This window comes from Entelurus aequoreus, linkage group LG20 (genome assembly GCF_033978785.1).
Source record: "Entelurus aequoreus isolate RoL-2023_Sb linkage group LG20, RoL_Eaeq_v1.1, whole genome shotgun sequence".
Lineage (NCBI taxonomy): Eukaryota > Metazoa > Chordata > Actinopteri > Syngnathiformes > Syngnathidae > Entelurus > Entelurus aequoreus.
The window spans coordinates 20,098,693-20,121,678 of record NC_084750.1 but is presented as its reverse complement, the minus strand read 5'-3'; the positions used below and the strand labels follow the sequence as shown (position 1 = coordinate 20,121,678).

The following is a 22,986-nucleotide window of genomic DNA, read 5'->3' as shown; positions in this document are numbered from 1 at the left end:
CAGATAGACAACATTCACACTCACATTGACACAACAGAGCCAATTTAGTGTTGCCAATCAACCAATGGCGTTAACGCACTTTTTGTTTCTTTTTACGCATTGAAATCAGAAAGGATGCACAATTCCAGAAGCCAAAACGTCCCCCGGACGTGGATATTTTTTTGTTTTTTTACTGCCCAGTTTGCTTGTTTGTTTTTTTTTAATTTGATCGATTATCGCTTTCGGCCGGTGTTTCGTTTTGTTTATATTTACCGGATCAAATATCATCCCCGTTTATTGCGTTTTTATTAGTCGTGAATTTTGATTCGCCGAAAGTTTTATCAATACAAATACTGCCTCAGTTTGCACTCGGACAACTTTACCGCGAGGGGTTGTCAAAAGAAAGACGTCATGGTAAACACTAAGATGAGTGTAAAGTCAACCTTTTTAACTTCATCCTGTGCCATGACTCCAGTAAATGACTGGTTTTAGTCTTTTTGAGTCCATGGAAACTTCACTTTTATCTCCCTCCATCGTTCGAGGATGGAGACAGGCTAGCTGTTAGCTTTAAGCTAACCAGCACCTGACCAGACTCCTCCACCCCAAAAACATACTTTGCAGGTCAAACAGGGCGAATATGTGCCTTTTTTAAGTATTAATATGCAAAAAGTGTTCAAAAGGAGTCTATTGGAGCAGTGGCTGACAAGTTAGCAAGTGTCGCTCGCATCGACAGTGACATCATCACCGTCATTGCTTACTGAAGCAGAGATGCTGACTGTGCGTTATGATAAACGCGCATGCATCGCCAGGCTCTGCTTTTTATCGATAGACTTACCAGATTTAATTTTTTATTATCTATAGCAGGGGTGTCAAAATTGTGGCCCGGAGGCCATTTGCGGCCCGCAGCTAATGTTTTAAATGCCCACGGCACATTCTAAAAATACTGTTAAATTAAACAAAAACATAACTAAAGTGAAATAAAAAATGCTTACAGGTGAAATGTAATTTAGAAAAAGTTGCAATGTAGACTAATAAAACAAAGGTGTTTTTTATTTTTATTTAAAACGGTCATTGCTCAAAATCAATGTTTTTATGAATTATTGACCTATCCAAAGCTCCGATTACTTCACATCATATATTCCACTTTGAAAAATGTTTTGTGTGTTTGCCATAAAAAACAGTTTTCTTTGACAAAAAGGGCAGAAAATAAAAAAACAACAACAAAAAAACTACTTAGAATTGACGGATAGATCTGAGGTTGATGGAGACTCCAGAGATTTAAGCGTTAAATAAATAATGCATGTACTGTATGTCCCGGCACACCATTATCATCATTTCATGACCCAAGCAAAAAACTTTTTACACTTTTATACTGAAATAAATACACCTACAACTTATTAAATACAAATATAGAAAACAACTACCAACAGCGGTAAAGTTTAGATCCATGAAGGAAAGAAGAAAGTGAATGAATATTTATAACCGAATACATTTATATATGCATAAACATTTGTTTTCTTTTTTATTATCTTTTTAATGGATTAACTAATGTTTATGTCAACCTTTTTCCAAAACACAATGTGAGATATAACAGGATAATTTACAGTGAGACCCCATTTTTATGACTTGATGAGGTCCCTGGGACCCCATTTTGAAAATTCCTAGCGCCAACAATGTGTATGTATTTTTGTGAGGCACACTAACCCCTGTTTCACCGTGCTGCCCTTGTTTGAATATATTAACACTAAATATCATATTTTATTTATGTATAATACACCATGGACATTTTGTATGGGAAATACACAATGGAAGTCATACTTTTGTTATGTTTATATGTTCAGTCTTACAAACCTAAATAAAAGAAGGAGTGGGAAGAAATAAAACTAAGGAAGGAAAATAATTCAAAAGAAGGAACATCAATCCTCAACATAAACTGGAGCTTCTTTTTCTCCATACTTTTAACACGCTGGAAACGAGTACCGATGGCAGGATAATTAATTTATTGACAGTGCAGTGTGAAAACCGATGTGTTTACTTTGCAATCAAGTAAACGCAGTCTCAAAGAAATATAACCTGCAGAGGCACTTTCTGACCAAACATCCACATTTTGATGTCCGGCCCCTGAGCCCTTGGGTTCTCGAAAGTGTGGCCCTCTTCATTAGTAGTGGAATAGTCCTGATGTACTTGCTAATTTACTGTTAATAGAGGATTACTTTCTGTTGTAACATGGTTCTATCTACTCTTCTGTTCCAATGTAATAAGCACTTATTCTTCTGTTTGATACTTTACATTACTTTTGGCCAATACTACAAATTTAGTTATCGATTCAATACCAAGTGGTTACAGTGGCAGTATTGATCATACCAATGTTCATATTTCATACAAATTTTCAAGACCATTAAATGATTACATTTTTGAACCCAACTGTAAGCCGATTATATCAATTAATATTCAAGTTATTTCCCTATTTCCTTTAATTACATACAAAATTCATAATAAAGTCAATAGTAAAAAAACGGTTCTTTCTTTTTTTCAACACTATTTTTAGTTCCCCGGATGACAAGTTAGCTAATTGTGTGGAGCCACTCCCCCAAGTTATTAATAACCACCTCCAGTATGGCAACTAAACTGCAATTTTTACCATCTTAAGAAATCATTATCAAGTACCATTATCATTGGAGGACGAATCTAAACATGTACCTTGAGAGCAAGCCAGTAGCAGGCATGTCAATAGCTAAGCTTGCCACTAAGCTAGCTTGAAACAACACCAAGAAAAAAAGTACTTAAAGTTTAAGAAATATAGATGGAATCATGTTACAGCAGAAAGCAAGCATATATTAACAGGAAATTAATAGGATAATATAACAACTATTAGTGTGTCAGCGACTCAGCATTGTCAGTCGTATACAACACGTAAGGACGACGGTTCGACCCATACATTGGTTGTGTCGATACCAAGTGATTGATACTAGACTGATTGGGTCAATATTCTCATCTTCTCAAAATCATTTTTTGTTGATTTTGTTCATGTTTACAAATGCAGGGAATACTTGCCTGGACACAGGATGACTTTGAGGTGAAAAACCACAGGATTTAAATGAGTGGTAGAAAGTACTTTTTGATTTTGTTTTGTTATTGTGTACTATTGACATTGTTTTCAAACAATTGTATGTAGAAACAGGAATAAGGAGTATAAATATTGCGTTGATAATGTTGAACCGTCAAAAGCACTCACTATAAATAAATGGAACACTTTACAGGTAATACAGGTCATTGATATCAGCCAATCTCATTAATGGATGATCTGTATCAGAATGTAACATTATCATTAATAGCTGATGGAAGGAGAGAGTCCATTAATATGAATGTTTCTATTGGTCTTGGAAAATTAAACAATGTAAATCAGTGTATTGGTTTTGAAACAAACTACTGTAAAAATGTGCACATGTGATTTTTCCTTTTCTGTTCTGACACACTGAACATCACACTAAAGTTACTTGTAATGGTAAATACACTATATTGCCAAAAGTATTTGGCCAACTGCCTTGACTCACATATGAACTTAAAGTGCCATCCCATTCCTAACACATCGGGTTCAATATGATGTGGGTCCACCTTTTGCAGCTATTACAGCTTCAACTCTTCTGGGAAGGCTGTCCACAAGGTTGCGGAGTGTGTTTATAGGATGTTTCGACCATTCTCCCAAAAGCGCATTGGTGAGGTCACACGCTGATGTTGGTGGAGAAGGCCTGGCTCTCAGTCTCCGTTCCAATTCATCCAAAAGTTGTTCTATCGGGTGCAGGTCTGGACTCTGTGCAGGCCAGTCAAGTTCATCCATAACAGACTGTCATCCATGTCTTTATGGACCTTGCTTTGTGCACTGGTGCAGCTGCTCGGCGATGGAAACCCGTTCCATGAAGCTCTCTGCGTACTGTACGTGGGCTAAATGGAAGGTCACATGGAGTTTGGAGCGCTGTAGCAACTGACCGTGCAGAAAGTCGGCGACCTCTTTGCACTATGCACTTCAGCACCCGCTGACCCCTCTCTGTCAGTTTATGTGGCCTACCACTTCTTGGCTGAGTTGCTGTTGTTCCCAAACTCTTCCATTTTCTTATAATAAAGCACACAGTTGACTTTGAAATATTTAGGAGCGAAAGAATTTCACAACTGGATTTGTTGCACAGGTGGCATCCTATGACAGTTTCACGCTGGAAATCATTGAGAGCGGCCCATTCTTTCACAAATGTTTGTAGAAACAAACAGTCTCCATTCTTAAGTGCTTGATTTTATACACCTGTGATTGGGACACCTGATTCTGATCATTTGGATGGGTGGCCAAATACACTATATTACCAAAAGTATCTCGGCAATTTTTCATTCTCACTCGTGGCGTGACGATAAAAGGATAGTAAAATTTGGCTTGTCAGTTGGGTTTCACACAAAAACAAATGATTGGTGATCATGAGTCGTATCAGGGAAATACATCCAAACTCACAGGTGGAGCAAAGCTGTGCTGAGCTTTTGCCGGGGTTTGGTAAGTCTGCTTCATATTCTGCTATAACAGGTGGATGACACCGCTACATGAGGAATAGACTTCCCTGAAATGTATTCCTTAACCTCATTCACTCCTTTCCCCATCTCCTAATTAAATCCACCCCACACCTTTTTTTTTTACCTCATTCTTTTCATTCCTCTTTGTATCTTTCACTCCAGCTCTCAATCTTTCTGCAGGCTCTGCGGCCGCTGCTGATTGATGACGAGACAAATCTCTCAAGGACAGACACCTTGTTAGGAGACGGACCAGCTTGTTCTATGTGGGGGACAAAAATTAGACGTAGGGGTTAAGTTAAGCCTGATTACAGTCAAAATGCATGCAGGATATGATAACGAGGCTTGCGAACTGGCGGACATTTGAAGAATATTCAAGGTTGGAAAAAGTTTGAAATATACAACACTATCAGAATTAAACAAGACTTGTAAAAAAACATGTAAACACTGACTCTGTGCCACCTCAAAGAGTGTATTGGCCCTTTTCGGACAAATTGATTTGACTACTATGTTTCCAGCAAGCCAATGACTCATTTGAGTAACACAGGGGTAGGGAACCTGTGGCTCTCGAGCCAAATGTGGCTCTTTTGATGACTGCATCTGGCTCTCAGATAAATCTTAGCTGACATTGCTTAACATGATAAGTTATGAATAATTCCGCTGGTAATCACAGTGTTAAAAATTACATTTAAAATATAAAACATTCTCATGCATTTTCATCCATTCATCCGTTTTCTACCACACCTGTTCAAGAAGTCGCATTAAAGATAAGAAGTATTTTATTTATTATTGGTTAGCTTCAGAATAACAATGTTATCAAAAAGAATAAGAGACTTATTATACTCTAAAAATGTTGGTCTTACTTAAAAATGCATGCATTTAGTTGTATTCAGTGTTAAAAAATATTATATGGCTCTCACGGAAATACATTTTAAAATATTTGGCTTTCATGGCTCTCTCAGCCAAAAAGGTTCCCGACCCCTGGAGCAACAGGACTACAAGTAACAGGAGTGAGTTTTTAAGCATAGAATTAGCAAATTAAAATAAAATAAAAAAACAGCGAAGTGGGCACGTTGTGTAAATGGTAAATAAAAACAGAATAAAATGATTTGCAAATCCTTTTCAACCTATATTCAATTGAATAGACTGCAGATATTATTAAGATTAAAGATTAAGATTAAAGTACCAATGATTGTCACACACACACTAGATGTGGTGAAATTTGTCCTCTGCATTTGTCCCATCCCCTTGGGGAGCAGTGGGCAGCAGCGGCGCCGCGCCCGGGAATCATTTTGGTGATTTAACCCCCAACTCCAACCCTTTGTTGCTGAGTGCCAAGCAGGGAGGTTATGGGTCCCATTTTTATAGTCTTTGGTATGACTCGGCTGGGATTTGAACTCCAACCTACCGATCTCAGGGCGGACACTCTAACCATTGCAAATATTAGCTCATTTGGAATTTGATGCCTGCGACATGTTTTTAAAAAAGCTGGCATAAGTGGCAAAAAAGACTGAGAAAGTTGAGGAATGCTCATCAAACACTTATTTGGAACATCCCACATGTGAACAGGCTAATTGGGAACAGGTGGGTGCCATGAACATCTTAAAGAAGAAAAAGAAACCCAAAACAAAACAACAAAAACGATGATTAAAAGAAAATACAAATATAACAGTGATTTTCCGTACAGTTTCACATTCCAACATGTTCGAAGAAGCAGAGCTTATTTAATCCTACCCCTTTTTTGTCTGGAAATAATTTGTGACGCAAGTGTTTACTTATCTTTTCGTTCTTAAACGCAACAACAATAAATGCATGCAAATATCAATACAAGATTAAACGAGAAATATAACTGAAGGTCATTTGCGTTCAGGGTGGTTTGAGATACCTTCAAAATTCCTAATGACTTCCCTGAGTAGAAGCATTTAAACGGATAGGGCCCAAAACTGAACCCTAGGGCTCGACAAAACGAGAGGCATGGACTCTGACTTATGAAAGCCAACAGCCACAAAAGATTTAAAGGCCTACTGAAAGCCACTACTACCGACCACACAGTCTGATAGTTTATATATCAATGATGAAATCTTAACATTGCAACACATGCCAATACGGCCGGGTTAACTTATTAAGTGCAATTTTAAATTTCCCGCCACACTTCCGGTTGAAAACGTGTAGATATGATGACGTATGCGCGTGACGTCAACGGTTGATACGGAAGTATTCAGACCCATTGAATCCAATACAAAAATGCTCTGTTTTCATCCCAAAATTCCACAGTATTTTGGACATCTGTGTTGGTGAATCTTTTGCAATTTGTTTAATGAACAATGGAGACTGCAAAGAAGAAAGCTGTAGGTCCGATCGGTGTATTAGCGGCGGACTACAGCAACACAACCAGGAGGACTTTGAGGATAGCAGACGCGCTAGCCGAACGACCTCACCTTGACGTCCTCCGTCTCCGGGCCGCCGACCGCATCGGTGATCGGGTGAAGTCCTTCGTCGTACCGTCGATCGCTGGAACGCAGGTGAGCACGGGTCGTGATGAGCAGATGAGAGCTGGCGTAGGTGCAGAGCTAATGTTTTTAGCATAGCTCTGTCGAGGTTCCGTAGCTAAGTTAGCTTCAATGGCGTCGTTAGCAACAGCATTGCTAAGCTTCGCCAAGCTGGAAAGCATTAACAGTGTATTTACATGTCCAGAGTTTGGTAGTATTGTTGATCTTCTGTCTATCCTTCCAGTCAGGGACTTATTTGTTTTGTTTCTATATGCAGTAAAGCCCGATGCTATCACGTTAGCTCAGAAGCTAAAGAGCTTCGCCGATGTATTGTCGTGGAGATAAAAGTCACTGTGAATGTCCATTTCGCGTTCTCGACTCTCATTTTCAAGAGGATATAGTATCCGAGGTGGTTTAAAATACAAATCCGTGATCCACAATAGAAAAAGGAGAGAGTGTGGAATCCAATGAACCCTTGTACCTAAGTTACGGTCAGAGCGAAAAAAGATACGTTCTGCACTGCACGCTAGTCCTTCACTTTCACGTTCCTCATCCACGAATCTTTCATCCTCGCTCAAATTAATGGGGTAATCGTCGCTTTCTCGGTCCGAATCTCTCTCGCTGCTGGTGTAAATAGGAAAATATGAGCAGTCCTTCCTCCGGTGTCGTCACGCTACTTCCGGTAGGGGCAAGGCTTTTTTTTTATCAGAGACCAAAAGTTGCGAACTTCATCGTCGTTGTTCTATACTAAATCCTTTCAGCAAAAATATGGCAATATCGCAAAATTATCAAGTATGACACATAGAATGGATCTGCTATCCTCGTTTAAATAAAAAAAATGTCATTTCAGTAGGCCTTTAAACCATTGAAGAGCTTGATTGATTGATTGATTGAAACTTTTATTAGTAGATTGTACAGTACAGTACATATTCCGTACAATTGAGCACTAAATGGTAACACCCGAATAAGTTTTTCAACTTGTTTAAGTCTAGGTCCACGTTAATCAATTCAAGGTAGCTAGCCATAAAAAGTCCTCTAAAACGACCATCGTGTGTGTGGACACGGATAAGGTTAGGTGGGATTTACCCTGGATAGTGTAAATGGGGCCTAAGTCTAAGTCTAAGTAGGAAGTGAAGAGATGAACGGTGGTATAATATTGGCCTTACACTGACAACTTTATTTACAAAAAACATCAAAAAAATATATCTGCAATCCTTATCAGAGGACACAGGTGGATGTTGAAAATGATAAGAGGGTTTCTCTTATTGGATTTGATAAGATGTGCAAAACAACAGGCCTGTGGCCACATAGCTATAGAATTGAATTCAACTAAGAGGTCTTACAGTAGATGGAGACGATTGACGGGAAGTTTGGTTGACTTCCACATGAGCTCAACTCAATATTTGCGACAAAGGCGACGAATATCGTCGTTTAGCCGGGAAAGGGATTAGCGATAAGATTGTACGAGGCTTTAGAGGAGCAATCTCATCAAGAATTGCAAAGCAGTGGAATTTGAAATGTCCCTTTTTATTATTCTCTCACTGGACCTGGCATGGGGAGGACAACTGTCGTGGGTAAAGACGAGAGATGCAGCAAAGAGGAAGAACAGGGATCGGCTGTCGGTGGTGACCCCCCAGGGAGGGGGCCTGAGTCGTTTGGACAGAAAGTGGGAAGCTGTGGTCTGATTAATGACAGGGAAGTCATTGTATTTATCACTGCTTCAAAGACAGGGACTGTTTGAAGCCAAGAATTGTGGTTTTTCTGCTTGTAGATTATTGTTTTCAGAAGTTAAAATGACGGATGACTAATACAACCAAATCAGCTCCCACAGAATGACAAAGAAATGTTATTTAATGGAAAATTTTGTAATTGGGTGGACTTTTACTTTGACAGATAACCATCACTTCCTGTCCTTGTAGAAAGATGACAGAGTCAGTGGTTGAAGGTTGTCAAATGTAAGATAATTGTGTGAATGCTCCAAAGCATTCACACATATGGTTTCTTACACAAAATTTATTTATTTATTGTTATTATTATTAATATTATTATTCTTGTTCTTCTTCTTTCAAAAAAATGCTCGCTTTTCCCGAAAGTTTTGAAAATTCCCATTGAAATTAATGGGACATTCTTCGAACTTCCACAATTCCCAAATTCTTCAACCCATTCTTTTCCAAGTTCAAAAAATTCTCTATTTTCCGATTAACACCATTTACTACAACATTTCTTGCCCGATTTAAACAATTCTAACACCAACCAATTCAGCTCATTCAGGACATTCATGCTCCTGATTATTTTCAAAAAAATCCCGCTTTTCCCATTAAAATGAATGGGACATTTTTCCAAGTTGCACAATTCCCACATTTTTCAACCTATTCAGTGGCCTAGTGATTAGAGTGTCCGCCCTGAGATCGGTAGGTTGTGAGTTCATACCAAAGACTATAAAAAATGGGACCCATTACCTCCCTGCTTGACACTCAGCATCAAGGGTTGGAATTGGAGGTTAAATCACTAAAAATGATTCCCAGGCGCAGCCACTGCTGCTGCTCACTGCTCCTCTCACCTCCCAGGGGGTGATCAAGGGCGATGGGTCAAATGCAGAGAATAATTTCGCCACACCTAGTGTGTTTGTGACAATCATGGGTACTTTAACTAACTATTCAAACCATTCCAACATCAACACATTCAACTCATCCTGGACATTCAAACTAACACTTTCCCACGTTCCAAACCAAATTCCTGTTTTCCTGGAAATTCAACTCTTCAACATTGCAACATTCGAACCATTTCAGCGTTTTAACGATTTCAACATTCAAACCATCTCTTCATTCATCCTACATTCCATTAGCATTTCAGTTCAGCGTCAGCTCTCCAACATTCAAACCATTCTTACATTAATACTACATTCAGTCAGCATTTCAGTTCAACTTCAGCATTGGAGCATTCACACGCAATTCCTTCAGGACCTGCCTTATTTATTAGTATTTGTCTGATAATGTCACCCTCTGTACAATGTCCACTGTTTTTTGTTTATTTTAAAAGGTAAAACATCGTAAACAATTTTGACTAAAACAGATTCTCCTAAAAATCGGATATGCATGATAATTTTCTTCAAAATACAATAATTTCAAGCTTCTGGTATGATAATTTTTCAATCATTTTCCATCTGGCAAAACACGTTTGGACTTTTCTCTAATTGTTTCGATGTGTCCAAGCTGACAGGAGGAAATATGGCACTGACAAGAAGACAACAAATATAAAGCTGTGTGTATAAGAAAATACACAAAAGTACCACTTAAATTACGTCGATTTTATTGACTAAATAGGACTTTGCTGCTTTCAAAACGGTATGCCGCATCTAGGCAAAGATCACGGCTCCCACTGCTTCTGCATTATTGTAAGTTGTATTCATTATGCACGTTATTATGTTTCATTATGCACAGTTGATCGCCTGTCCAGTAAAATTGACTTTTAAAAACTCAAAGGCTGCTGTGGTAGACCTCTTCGGGGCCTGCGAGACCAAATTAAATGTGACAGCGTAAGAGATGACAATTTGAGAAGCCATTTGTATCAGTTAAACTAAGACGGAGACAAAATGTGTGGGTGTGGACACCGAAATGTCCCTCTGAGTAAAAATAAACAACTTTTGTGACTTTTAGTTAACTATAATGTATTTTTAATAACATTACACATGTACATTTTTGGCGACTTGTCCAGGGTGTACCCCGCCTTCCGCCCGATTGTAGCTGAGATAGGCTCCAGCGCCCCCCGCGACCCCAAAGGGAATAAGCGGTAGAAAATGGATGGATGGATGTACATTTTTGGTTTACTTTAAAACAATCATTCTGCATGTAAAACTATAGTTATCTATAAAATGTGTTTTGGATTCAAGTGTTGTAAATTAGCTTTGGCTACAAACACTGTGATGCATGCATCGGATAATTGTTTCAGATGTCTATGTTTTTGTATCTGTCCCTATTTCAAATAAACCTCTATAATAATAATAATTCATATTTTAGGGAAATTAACCCATCTGAATGAATTAAAGGCCTACTGAAACCCACTACTACCGACCACGCAGTCTGATAGTTTATATATCAATGATGAAATCTTAACATTATAACACATGCCAATACGGCCGGGTTAACTTATAAAGTGACATTTTAAATTTGCCGCTAAACTTCCGGTTCGAAACGCCTCTGAGGATGACGTATGCGCGTGACGTAGACCGGCGAACACGGGTATGCCTTCCACATTGAAGCCAATACGAAAAAGCTCTGTTTTCATTTCATAATTCCACAGTATTCTGGATATCTGTGTTCGTGAATCTGTTGCAATCATGTTCATTGCATTATGGAGAAGGAAGCTGAGCAAGCAAAGAAGAAAGTTGTCGGTGCGAAATGGACGTATTTTTCGAACGTAGTCAGCAACAACAGTACACAGCCGGCGCTTCTTTGTTTACATTCCCGGAAGATGCAGTCAAGATGGAAGAACTCGGATAACAGAGACTCTAACCAGGAGGACTTTTGACTTCGATACACAGACGCCTGTAGAGAACTGGGACAACACAGACTCTTACCAGGATTACTTTGATTTGGATGACTAAGACGCAGACGTGCTACTGTGAGTATGCAGCTTTGGCTTCTAAACATTTGATCGCTTGACCGTATGTGCGCAACTTTTTTTTGCGTATGTACGTAACTTTTTTAAAATATATAAGCTTTATGAACCTTGGGTTAGGTGAACGGTCTTTTGGGCTGAGTGATTGTGTGTGTTGATCAGGTGTTTGAATTGTATTGGCGTGTTCTATGGAGCTAGGAGCTAGCAGAGGAGCTAGGAGCTAGCATAACAAACAAGCCTGGTTGTGTTGTGGCTAATAGAGTATATATATGTCTTGTGTTTATTTACTGTTGTAGTCATTCCCAGCTGAATATCAGGTACCGTGAGTATGCAGCCTTGGCTGCTAAACATTTGATACCTTGACCGTATGTGCGCGTCACGTACGTAACTTTTTAAAAATATATAAGCTTTATGAACCTTGGGTTAGGTGAACGGTCTTTTGGGCTGAGTGATTGTGTGTGTTGATCAGGTGTTTGAATTGTATTGGCGTGTTCTATGGAGCTAGGAGCTAGCAGAGGAGCTAGGAGCTAGCGTAACAAACATGCAGGTGTTTTTATGCAGGATTAATTTGTGGCATATTAAATATAAGCCTGGTTGTGTTGTGGCTAATAGAGTATATATATGTCTTGTGTTTATTTACTGTTGTAGTCATTCCCAGCTGAATATCAGGTCACACCCGCCTCTCACAGCATCTTCCCTATCTGAATAGCTTCAACTCCCCACTAGTCCTTCACTTGCACTTTACTCATCCACAAATCTTTCATCCTCGCTCAAATTAATGGGGAAATTGTCGCTTTCTCGGTCCGAATCTCTCTCACTTCATGCGGCCATCATTGTAAACAATAGGGAACTTTGCGTATATGTTCAACTGACTACGTCACGCTACTTCCGGTAGGGGCAAGCCTTTTTTTTATCAGATACCAAAAGTTGCAATCTTTATCGTCGATGTTCTCTACTAAATCCTTTCAGCAAAAATATGGCAATATCGCGAAATGATCAAGTATGACACATAGAATAGATCTGCTATCCCCGTTTAAATAAAAAAAAATTCATTTCAGTAGGCCTTTAACTGGATTTGCATTATTTTTTACCGGTAAAATTGCTTCGATTTCTGTGATTGGCCAAAAGCAACCGGTTTGTTCCATGAAATCGCAACATTTCTATCACGCAGTTGTTCTTCAGGTGTTTTTTGTTTTTTTTGCTTTTTTTTTTTCATTCTCCTTCTATGTCACATCAATATGGAATGCACTCCCAACAGGTGTAAAAGAAAGTGCATCTCTATCCTCCTTCAAAACCGCACTAAAACAACACCTCCAGGCAACTTCAACCCTTGACTAACACCCTCCCCCCTCCACATTACATGTAAATAACCAAATGCAAATAATCAAATGTATTTCTAATGTATATACTTGTTCTTATGCTATCTGAACTCACTATGTTCTCTGCTCGCTGTACATATCCTACCAAGTCAGACCTACACTGTTTCAATGTCCATTTCTCTGATGATGCAATTGTTGATGACTGAAGTGCTGATATCAACCAAACACTCCTCATCCCACCCCCCCCCCGATTGTAAATAATGTAAATATTTCAATGTATATACTCTGATGACTAACTTGTGTGATGACTGTATTATAATGATAGTATATATTTGTACCATGAATTGATTTACGTGAACCCCGACTTAAACAAGTTGAAAACTTATTTGGGTGTTACCATTTAGTGGTCAATTGTACGGAATATGTACTGTGCAATCTACTAATAAGTCTCAATCAATCAATCAATCAATCAATCAAATCATGCTACATTTAGGTCAGACATGGGAAAATTAAGGCCCGTTAAACTTTTCAATCTGGCCCGCCAGACATTACCAAATAATTTTTTTACATCTTTAAGATGGAAACTGTAGCTGCCATTACGATGTGCAGTGATGTTTTCAAATTAGCACAAGTCTTGAACTATACAAAGTATTTCAATGGTTGGAATCTGCACTTTTGCATGATATACTAGTTACTATGGTAGTCTAATTAGTTACTATGGTAATTTAAGTCACAGCAGCACATTGTTATTTCACAGCATTTGTTCCGTGGTCTTTGTGCGTTTGGATGATTTCACCAACAAGACTAACAAATATGAAAGTGATTTGACTCATTTATACGGTATGTATTTCATATTGTTTTCTGCACGCAAAACTATAATTATTCTTTGTAAAATGTGTTTTGGATTTATATTTTTGGGGAAAAAATCTGTCGGGAACGAATCAACTGTCCGTCCATCCATTCTCTACCGCTTGTCCCTTTTGGATCATGTCTGTGTTTCCCCAAAAAAGTCTTCAACAAAGATACAAGTGATTTAATTCATCCTTTATATGTATTTCATAATGTTTTCAGCATGTCAAACTATAATTATTCTATTCTGATTCATATTTCTGGGAAATGTTGTACATGGGAAAACCACCTGTACAGTTTAATTTGATTATTTCTTATAGAAAAAAATTGCTTCAATTCTTGTAAGACTGTATCTCTGTCAGACATTTTGGAGTGGAAACAGAGTTTAATCTTGAAAAAGCCAGAACAAAAACAAGCAACAAAGAAAAAGGTACAATCGTGGTCAAAAGTTTACATACACTTGTAAAGAACATAATGTCATGGCTGTCTTGAGTTTCCAATAATTTCTACAACTCTTATTTTTTTATGATAGAGTGATTGGAGCACATACTTGTTGGTCACAAAAAACATTCATGAAGTTTGGTGCTTTTATGAATGTATTATGGGCTACTGAAAATGTGGCCAAAACAGCTCAATTTTTGTTTCATCTGACATCACATGGACAAAGATAAGACCTTCTGGAGAAAGTTCTGTGGTCAGATGAAACAAAAATTGAGCTGTTTGGCCACAATACCCAGCAATATGTTTGGAGGAGAAAAGGTGAGGCCTTTAATCCCAGGAACACCATTCCTCCTGTCAAGCATTATTGCTATGTTGTCTATTACCATTATTGCTATGTTGTCTATTACCATTGTTGGTATATTCATTATTCCTACATAGTTGATACAAATTATTGTTACAGTGTAATAATTATTGTTACCTGTGGTAATGCCACTATGATACAACATCTGTATTATAATCCTTAAACAAAGTAAGAGTGAAACTCATGTGAATAATCACTGAATGGAGAACTGGGGGTGGGATTAAATGAATGATCTTCCCACTCCCTTTCAGGCAAAACTGGACAATCATGCATTACATATTATACATTACCTTTTGCACTATATTAATTTATATTATTATGTGTTGTCAACTTTGTACTTTTTTATGTCATTGCCTGAAATAAATAAATGGAGCATGGTGGTGGTAGTATTATGCTCTGGGCCTGTTTTGCTGCCAATTGAACTGGTGCTTTACAGAGAGTAAATGGGACAATGAAAAAGGAGGATTACCTCCAAATTCTTCAGGACAACCTAAAATCATCAGCCCGGAGGTTGGGTCTTGGGCGCAGTTGGGTGTTCTAACAAGACAATAACCCCAAACACACGTCAAAAGTGGTAAAGGAATGGCTAAATCAGGCTCGAATGAAGGTTTTAGAATGGCCTTCCCAAAGTCCTGACTTAAATGTCTGTACAATGCTGAAGAAACAAGTCCATGTCAGAAAGCCAACAAATTTAGCTAAACTACACCAATTTTGTCAAGCGTAGTGGTCAGAAATTCAACCAGAAGTTTGTGGATGGCTACCAAAAGCGCCTTATTGCAGTGAAACTTGCCAAGGGACATGTAAGCAAATATTAACATTGCTGTATGTATACTTTTGACCCAGCAGAATTGGTCACATTTTCAATAGACCCATAATAAATTCATAAAAGAACCAAACTTCATGAATGTTTTTTGTGACCAACAAGTGTGTGCTCCAATCACTCTATCACAAAAAAATAAGTTGTAGAAATGATTGGAAACTCAAGACAGCCATGACATTATGTTCTTTACAAGAGATGTCAACTTTTGATCACGACTGTATGTTATTCTTCATGTCTTCTGTGTCACAACACAGAAAAAACTTTGCTGCGATATTTTACAAGATGAAGAAGCAACCCATTTATATAGATAAAATTAAATTGCATTTCTATCATGTCGTTATTGAGGTGTGTGCGCGTGTGTTTTCTTTGGCATTTGCAGAATTGTCCATTTGCTTTTTTTTTTCTCATTACATTAGTGTGTTTTGGAGCGTTAAGTTGTAAGTATGTCACAACTAAAAGATCTACATTGTATTTGTAGTGTTTTATTCAGAATAATTACACGTGGAGTGTAAATCCAGTCTTAAAGACTCATGATCCAAACAATATCCAACATGAAGGACACATGTTTTTTATGTGGTAACAAGCAAAATATATTTGTAAATTAAACATCTTAAAAACAGTAAAAAGGACAGTGGCGGCCTGAACGATGTAGGAACGAGAAGAATCACATCTGCATTCACAAAACAAGCCTCCTTGTCCAAACAGATGATTTCTCATTGCGTTCCACTTGCAGACGGAATAAAAAGGAGCACTCAGTCGCAGGCCATGAGTACCTGAACAAATTGTGATAAATTGGTGTCCCTCGCAGTCAAATCAAGAGAGCTTGTTCTGAAATCAGCCAGCCACTCACAAATGGAGATTAATGTAAATCGCTTTGTTTTAATGCAACCTATTGAGCACTCTGCCAGCCTGATCACGACCAAATCATGGTCATTCAAGGCCAGTCCTAACTACGCTAAACATTTCCCACACCCCTCCACTCACAGCAACATTCCTTACGACTGAACGTGATCAAAATTCAAAACTCCCTCCAAGATTTGGATTTTATTTGTTTTTTGTGACTGTTGCAGCCTAAAACTCTTGATTTCGCTGCAAAGTGCTGCAAAAGTAGCGATAGTTTCAACATCACATCGTGCAATGCTTCTCAATTACCTTCTGTCATGGCATGGTAATCAGAATTTTATTCTATATTTGACCCCATGAATCAAAATTACTATTGAGAAAAATATATAATATTCATCCATTTACAGTCGCAATCTTTTGGTAGCCATCCACAAGCTTCTGGTTGAATTTTTGACCACTCTTCTTGACAAAATTGGTGCAGTTCTGCTAAATTTGTTGGTTTTCTGACATGGACTTGTTTCTTCAGCATTGTCCACACGTTTAAGTCAGGACTTTGGGGAGACCATTCTAAAACCTTAATTCTAGCCTGATTTAGCAATTCCTTTACCACTTTTGACGTGTGTTTAGGGTCATTGTCCTGTTGGAACACCCAACTGCCCCCAAGACCCAACCTCCGGGCTGATGATTTTAGGTTGTCCTGAAGAATTTGGGGATAATCCTCCTTTTTTATAGTCCCATTTACTCTCCGTAAAGCACCAGTTCCATTGGCAGCAAAAGAGGCCCAGAGCATAATACTACCACCACCTTGCTTGACGGAAGGGATGGTGTTCCTGGGGTTAAAGGCCTCACCTTTTCTCCTCCAAACATATTGCTGGGTATTGTGGCCAAACAGCTAAATTTGTGTTTCATCTGACATCACATGGACAAAGATAAGACCTTCTGGAGGAAAGTTCTGTGGTCAGATGAAACAAAAATTTAGCTGTTTGGCCACCAGTGTTGGGACTAACGCGTTACTAAGTAACGCGTTACTGTAACGCCGTTAGTTTCGGCGGTAACTAGTAATCTAACGCGTTATTTTGTTATATACAGTAACTCAGTTACCGTTACTGCATGATGCGTTACTGCGTTATTTTACGTTATTTGTATGTAGTATCGGCTAGAAACTGAAGATCTGAGTGTGTTTTATTGGAGCGCTCCGGTGGAAAAGAAGAGGCGTGCTTTCCCCCACCCACAGAAAGCACGCCTCCCCGCAGGGGAGACGTTCCTCCAGAGCCGTACTTCGGGTCTAACAACCTTCACTTTACCCGGAAGAGGGTCTTTAAAGCTGAGGGTGAATGACGAGCCCGGCGGTTTGTTGCAACTTTGTGACTTTATTGCACGCAGCCATCCACCAAGCTAGAGCACCTACACGCACTCACTGTCGCCACTCCCTCACCTCTCTCGCCCACTCACTCACTGACGTCACTCACCTCTCATGCTGTCATATCTTAAAGGGCCACACACACACACACACACACACACACACACACACACACACACACACACACACACACACACACACACACACACACACACACACACACACACACACACACACACACACACACACACACACTACTCTCATAACAACTAACAAGACATCATGGCGAAGCCAGAAGTCGAGTTTTTTAACATGGAGACATTCTCAATACTTTACTTTTGTCGGGCACAGAGAAAATAACATTTTAGTTAAATGAAAGTTGTGTCTTGGATCAAAAATCCTATCTACTTAGAGTTAAAGTTAAAGTGCCATTATGTTGCAGCTATTTAAAATAGTTTTGTCAATTTTTTCTGGCCTGAAATAAATTGGCCCTTTGAAACATATCTTTGTCATTGTGTGTTGTATGTAGAGCACATTGCTTTCTGAGTTCAGTGATGCAAATGCATGTCAAGTTGATCAACAGATTGTATTATTCTCCAGTGCAATAACAGTACTGCAATGAAGGCTAAAAGGGCATTAATGGGAGCCTTAAAAAAAGGGGGGGAAAAAGAAGTAACTAAATAGTTACTTTTCACAGAAACGCATTACTTTTTGGTGTAAGTAACTGAGTTAGTAACTGAGTTACTTTTGAAATAAAGTAACTAGTAATTGTAACTAGTTACTAGTTTTCAGTAACTAACCCAACACTGTTGGCCACAATACCCAGCAATATGTTTGGAGTAGAAAAGGTGAGGCCTTTAATCCCAGGAACACGATTCCTACCGTCAAGCATGGTGGTGGTAGTATTATGCTCTGGGCCTGTTTTGTTGCCAAGGAACTGGTGCTTTACAGAGAGTAAATGGGACAATGAAAAAGGAGGATTACCTCCAAATTATTCAGGACAACCTAAAATCATCAACCCGGAGGTTGGGTCTTGGGTGCAGTTGGGTGTTCCAACAGGACAATGACCCCAAACACACGTCAAAAGTGGTAAAGGAATGGCTAAATCAGGCTAGAATGAAGGTTTTAGAATGGCCTTCCCAAAGTCCTGACTTAAACACGTGGACAATGCTAAAGAAACAAGTCCATGTCAGAAAACCAACAAATTTAGCTGAACTGCACCAATTTTGTCAAGAGGAGTGGTCAAAAATTCAACCAGAAGCTTGTGGATGGCTACCAAAAGTGCAATATTGCAGTGAAACTTGCCAAGGGACATGTACGCAAATATTAACATTGCTGTATGTATACTTTTGACCCAGCAGATTTGCTCACATTTTCAGTAGACCCATAATAAATTCATAAAAGAACCAAACTTCATGAATGTTTTTTTGTGACCAACAAGTATGTGCTCCAATCACTCTATCACAAAAAAAATAAGAGTTGTAGAAATGATTGGAAACTCAAGACAGCCATGACATTATGTTCTTTACAAGTGTATGACCACGACTGTAGATAGTTTGCATCATGTTTCCTGGACAGTAACCATATTGTTTTGGGGGCTTGGTACATTTGCGTGAATTCAATGCTAATTTTTGAAGGATCTGTCTTTTTATGAAAAAAAATTGAGAGTTTCATGTATGAAGCAATGTTTTTTTTAAGCAGTGAAGCCAACATCATTAAGTAGTCTTTTTCCTCATGGTACACTCCGCCATCAGCGCAAACTCATGCAAACAAAGACAGAGTGAATATTTTAGACGGCATACAGATGAGCTAGCGGTCTTACACTCATTTAAATTTGTATTATTTTTTTTTTTCCTAGTGCAACCATCCAAACATCTCGTTTTCTTCTCCTGTTTTTCTCTTCCTCCTCTCCTCGAGCCTTCCACTGACTCATTCAACATTTATGGCTGTCTGGAACATACGCGGGGGGAAAAAAATGGAAGGGCATATACAGTCATCTTATCTTAACCTAACACTGGCAACTAACACGGCCTATTTGGTATCTGACTGTGGGTGCCTTTCTTTTCCACCGCTGTATTACATCAATTCTCCAGTGGCATCTCACTGCTGAGAACTTTCATTGGGGCAAACAGTGTCTGGAGTCCATGACCAATATTCCCTGTGGGGGCGTCCTCCTAATCTTGTCAATTCCACCTGTCATCCAAATGGAAATCGCAAGAATCCATGTCTGGGTTGAATGGCTAATGCAGTGCAGGGTGCAGGACAGACTACTAAGAACAGTGTTTTTCAACCACTGTGCACAGTCTGGTGTGCCGTGGGAGATCATCTAATTTCACCTATTTGGGTTAAAAATATTTTTTGCAAACCAGTAATTATAGTCTGCAAATTATGTGTTGTTGAGTTTCAGTGCTGTCTAGAGCTCGGCAGAGTAACCGTGTAATACTCTTCCATATCAGTAGGCGGCAGCCGGTAGCTAATTGCTTTGTAGATGTCGGAAACTGCGGGAGGCAGTGTGCAGGTAAAAGGTATCTAATTCTTAAACCAAAAATAAAAGGTGAGTGCCCCTAAGAAAAGGCATTGAAGCTTAAGGAAGGCTATGCAGAACGAAACTAAAACTGAACTGGCTACAAAGTAAACAAAAACAGAATGCTGGACGACAGCAAAGACTTACTGTGGAGCAAAGACGGCGTCCACAATGTACATCCAAACATGACATGACAATCAACAAAGTCCCCACAAAGAAGGATAAAAACAACTGAAATATTCTGGATTGCTGAAACAAAGTAGATGCAGGGAATATTGCTCAAAGGAAGACATGAAACTGCTACAGGAAAATACCAAAAAAAGAGAAAAAGCCACCAAAATAGGAGCGCAGGACAAGAACTAAAACACTGCACACAGGAAAACAGCAAAAAATTCAAAATGAGTCACGGCGTGATGTGACAGGTGGTGACAGTACACCTACTTTGAGACAAGAGCTATATTGATGCATAGTTGGTTATGGTTTAAAGTCAGATCCAACAATTGCGACAACGACTTTTTACTGTCAACCGAGTTTCGTTTTTTAATGATTTCTGCTGGTGGTGTGCCTCCGCATTTTTTCAACGTAAAAAATGTGCCTTGGCTCGAAAAAGGTTGAAAAACACTGACTTAGACAACGCGCAAATGCTATAATTTACCAGATTATTACACCTTTTTTTTAATGACAAAAAGAGGGCAATCTCCATCCTTTTGCTAGAATTGTTCTCACTTCTGTACCACTTGCATTTTTTTCTCTGCGTTCTGTTGCTTTAAGGACATCATTTCAAACAGATCCGCTTGGTAGTGAAGCTAATCCATTAGCAGTCTGCTTTAAATGGAAAGAGTTAGGAATAAGAAAAGGAAAGAGGTTAAGAAGAGGTTAGTGATGGCCTTGAATTATTGATACACTCGCTGGCCACTTTAATGATGTCAAATGCTATGCTGAGCTAATTGGAGACTCTAAATTGTGTTGTATGTTTGTCTATTCTGCATGTACCCAGCAAAATAAATAAAAACGTACCTTATTTTCATGCACAAGAGAGGAACAGGAAAAAAAAGTGGTTTATTATGTAAACTGGCAATCAAAGAGAGTAAAAGTTTTATATTATAATTACCGTATATTTCCGGACCATAGGGCACACCGGATTAAAAGCGCACTGCGGATGAGTGGGTCTATTCAGGTTAAATACGCATATTATCAGATTTAGAGTGGAAACGAAGACAAAAGTGTGAATTATTTTGAGAGTTTTACCAAGCAAATGGCACTGATTCAGTGCAAAGTTCTTTGTACATTTAGGATGATTTAAGGGTCAATTGTGTTGTGATGGTCCATGGACAGCCATGTTCCTAGAGAACGCTAGCCTTTACAGAGAACTGCACTTTTCTTTTTTTCTTTTTTTTAATTTACCTATCATTTACAATCCCACGTTAGAAAAGAAAAAAAAAATTTTTTATGCATTCTAATTCGTAAATAAACAGTGAAAGTCAGCCAACAATGGAGTCAATGGCAGTCGCTCTATTCTGCCTATACAGCACTCTAAAAAAACATTAAAACACCTTCATCATGTTTTATATACACGCTGTAAGTATATATGTAATGTAGTAACAGGCTCGTTCATAACACGTAATATTTGCATTTTTTGCTCATTTTAACCATACGGGGGCGCATCACAATGTTTGTTTTTCCCTTCAACTACTACTACTATTTTATATGACAATAAACATAATAAAATAATCCCTTACTGTACAATGTCTGCTCTCACTGGGATGACAACTGATGGGATGTTTATACCTTCCCTTTAAATGATTTATAATCCTTGCAAAAGGTTAAAAAAAAGGGTGGGTGCAAACGAGGGTCTTCTAGTGTCTTTCTTGCTTGCCATGTGTCCAGGTCAACTGTTAAAGTTCACTAATTTCTTGACTTGTGACCACAACCTTCTACTACCCAGGTGAGAAGCATGATTTATAATCTTGAATAAACTTTTACCAGCTAAGGCTATGTCTACACTAAGCCGGATAACCCCTTAAACGAATAATTTAGCATAAGTCCAGCGTTTAAGGTCCCCCTCCTCAGACAAATTTTTCCACGGGTAAGTGCACCGTGTATTTCTTGAATCTCCGGCTCTTAGCTTTGTATGGACTCATTCATCGTTTACAAACCGAGTTCAGAGAGGAAGTGACGCCAGAAAGACTGCGCCCCACACAGGAAGTGACGTCGGAAAGAACACGCCACAGCCAGCTTCATAATAAAGCGGTTTCGTAACTCGGAGCTAACCACTGGAAATATGGAGGCGAGTCATCCAGACATGCCCATGTTTCTCCTTCCGTCTGTACAGACGCTTGTGGAAATCACACATGAATACCTTAAGAGAAAGCAATTGCAGCTATTTGGGATACAACACTTCTCAGACGGCAAGAGAACAGTCAGCTGTGATTCTACTTACCGAAAAACTGTGTCCATTTGTCGAAGGAGAGTCAACGAGAATGCGGGCTCCCGTGGATGTGATGAAAAAGGTAGCGTGTGCTTTGTATTACCTGGCCGTCGAGGGAATACTAACTGCGGAAAACGGCGAATACTTTCAGACTGGCAAAGCAGACTCAGTTATTGTCCGCCATGTATGTCGCGGACTCAACGTCTAGGTCCAGAGTATATAAAGTCACCAAAAAGGAATGGACAATGAAGGTGAAGGCAAAAGAGTGAGGAGTGTCCTGACCAGATATCTAGATCCCTAGATTGATTGTTGTCAAATGTTCTTTGTCACATTGTTTACTTTCACGTGTCCAATAAAGATTTGATTAATTTATGATGGCTCAGGTGTGATTCACTACAATAGTGCCCC

General features: G+C 38.9%; 1 long non-coding RNA gene across 2 annotated transcripts in view; it reads right to left on the bottom strand.

The window, feature by feature from the left end:
• LOC133635628 (uncharacterized) overlaps positions 1-22,986 on the bottom strand; it is a 383,906-nt gene that overhangs the window by 325,096 nt on the left and 35,824 nt on the right. For both annotated transcript variants that reach the window (XR_009822088.1, XR_009822089.1), the window contains one exon: positions 4,655-4,789. This is a non-coding gene — a long non-coding RNA (uncharacterized LOC133635628). The remainder of the gene's footprint in view (positions 1-4,654; positions 4,790-22,986) is intronic.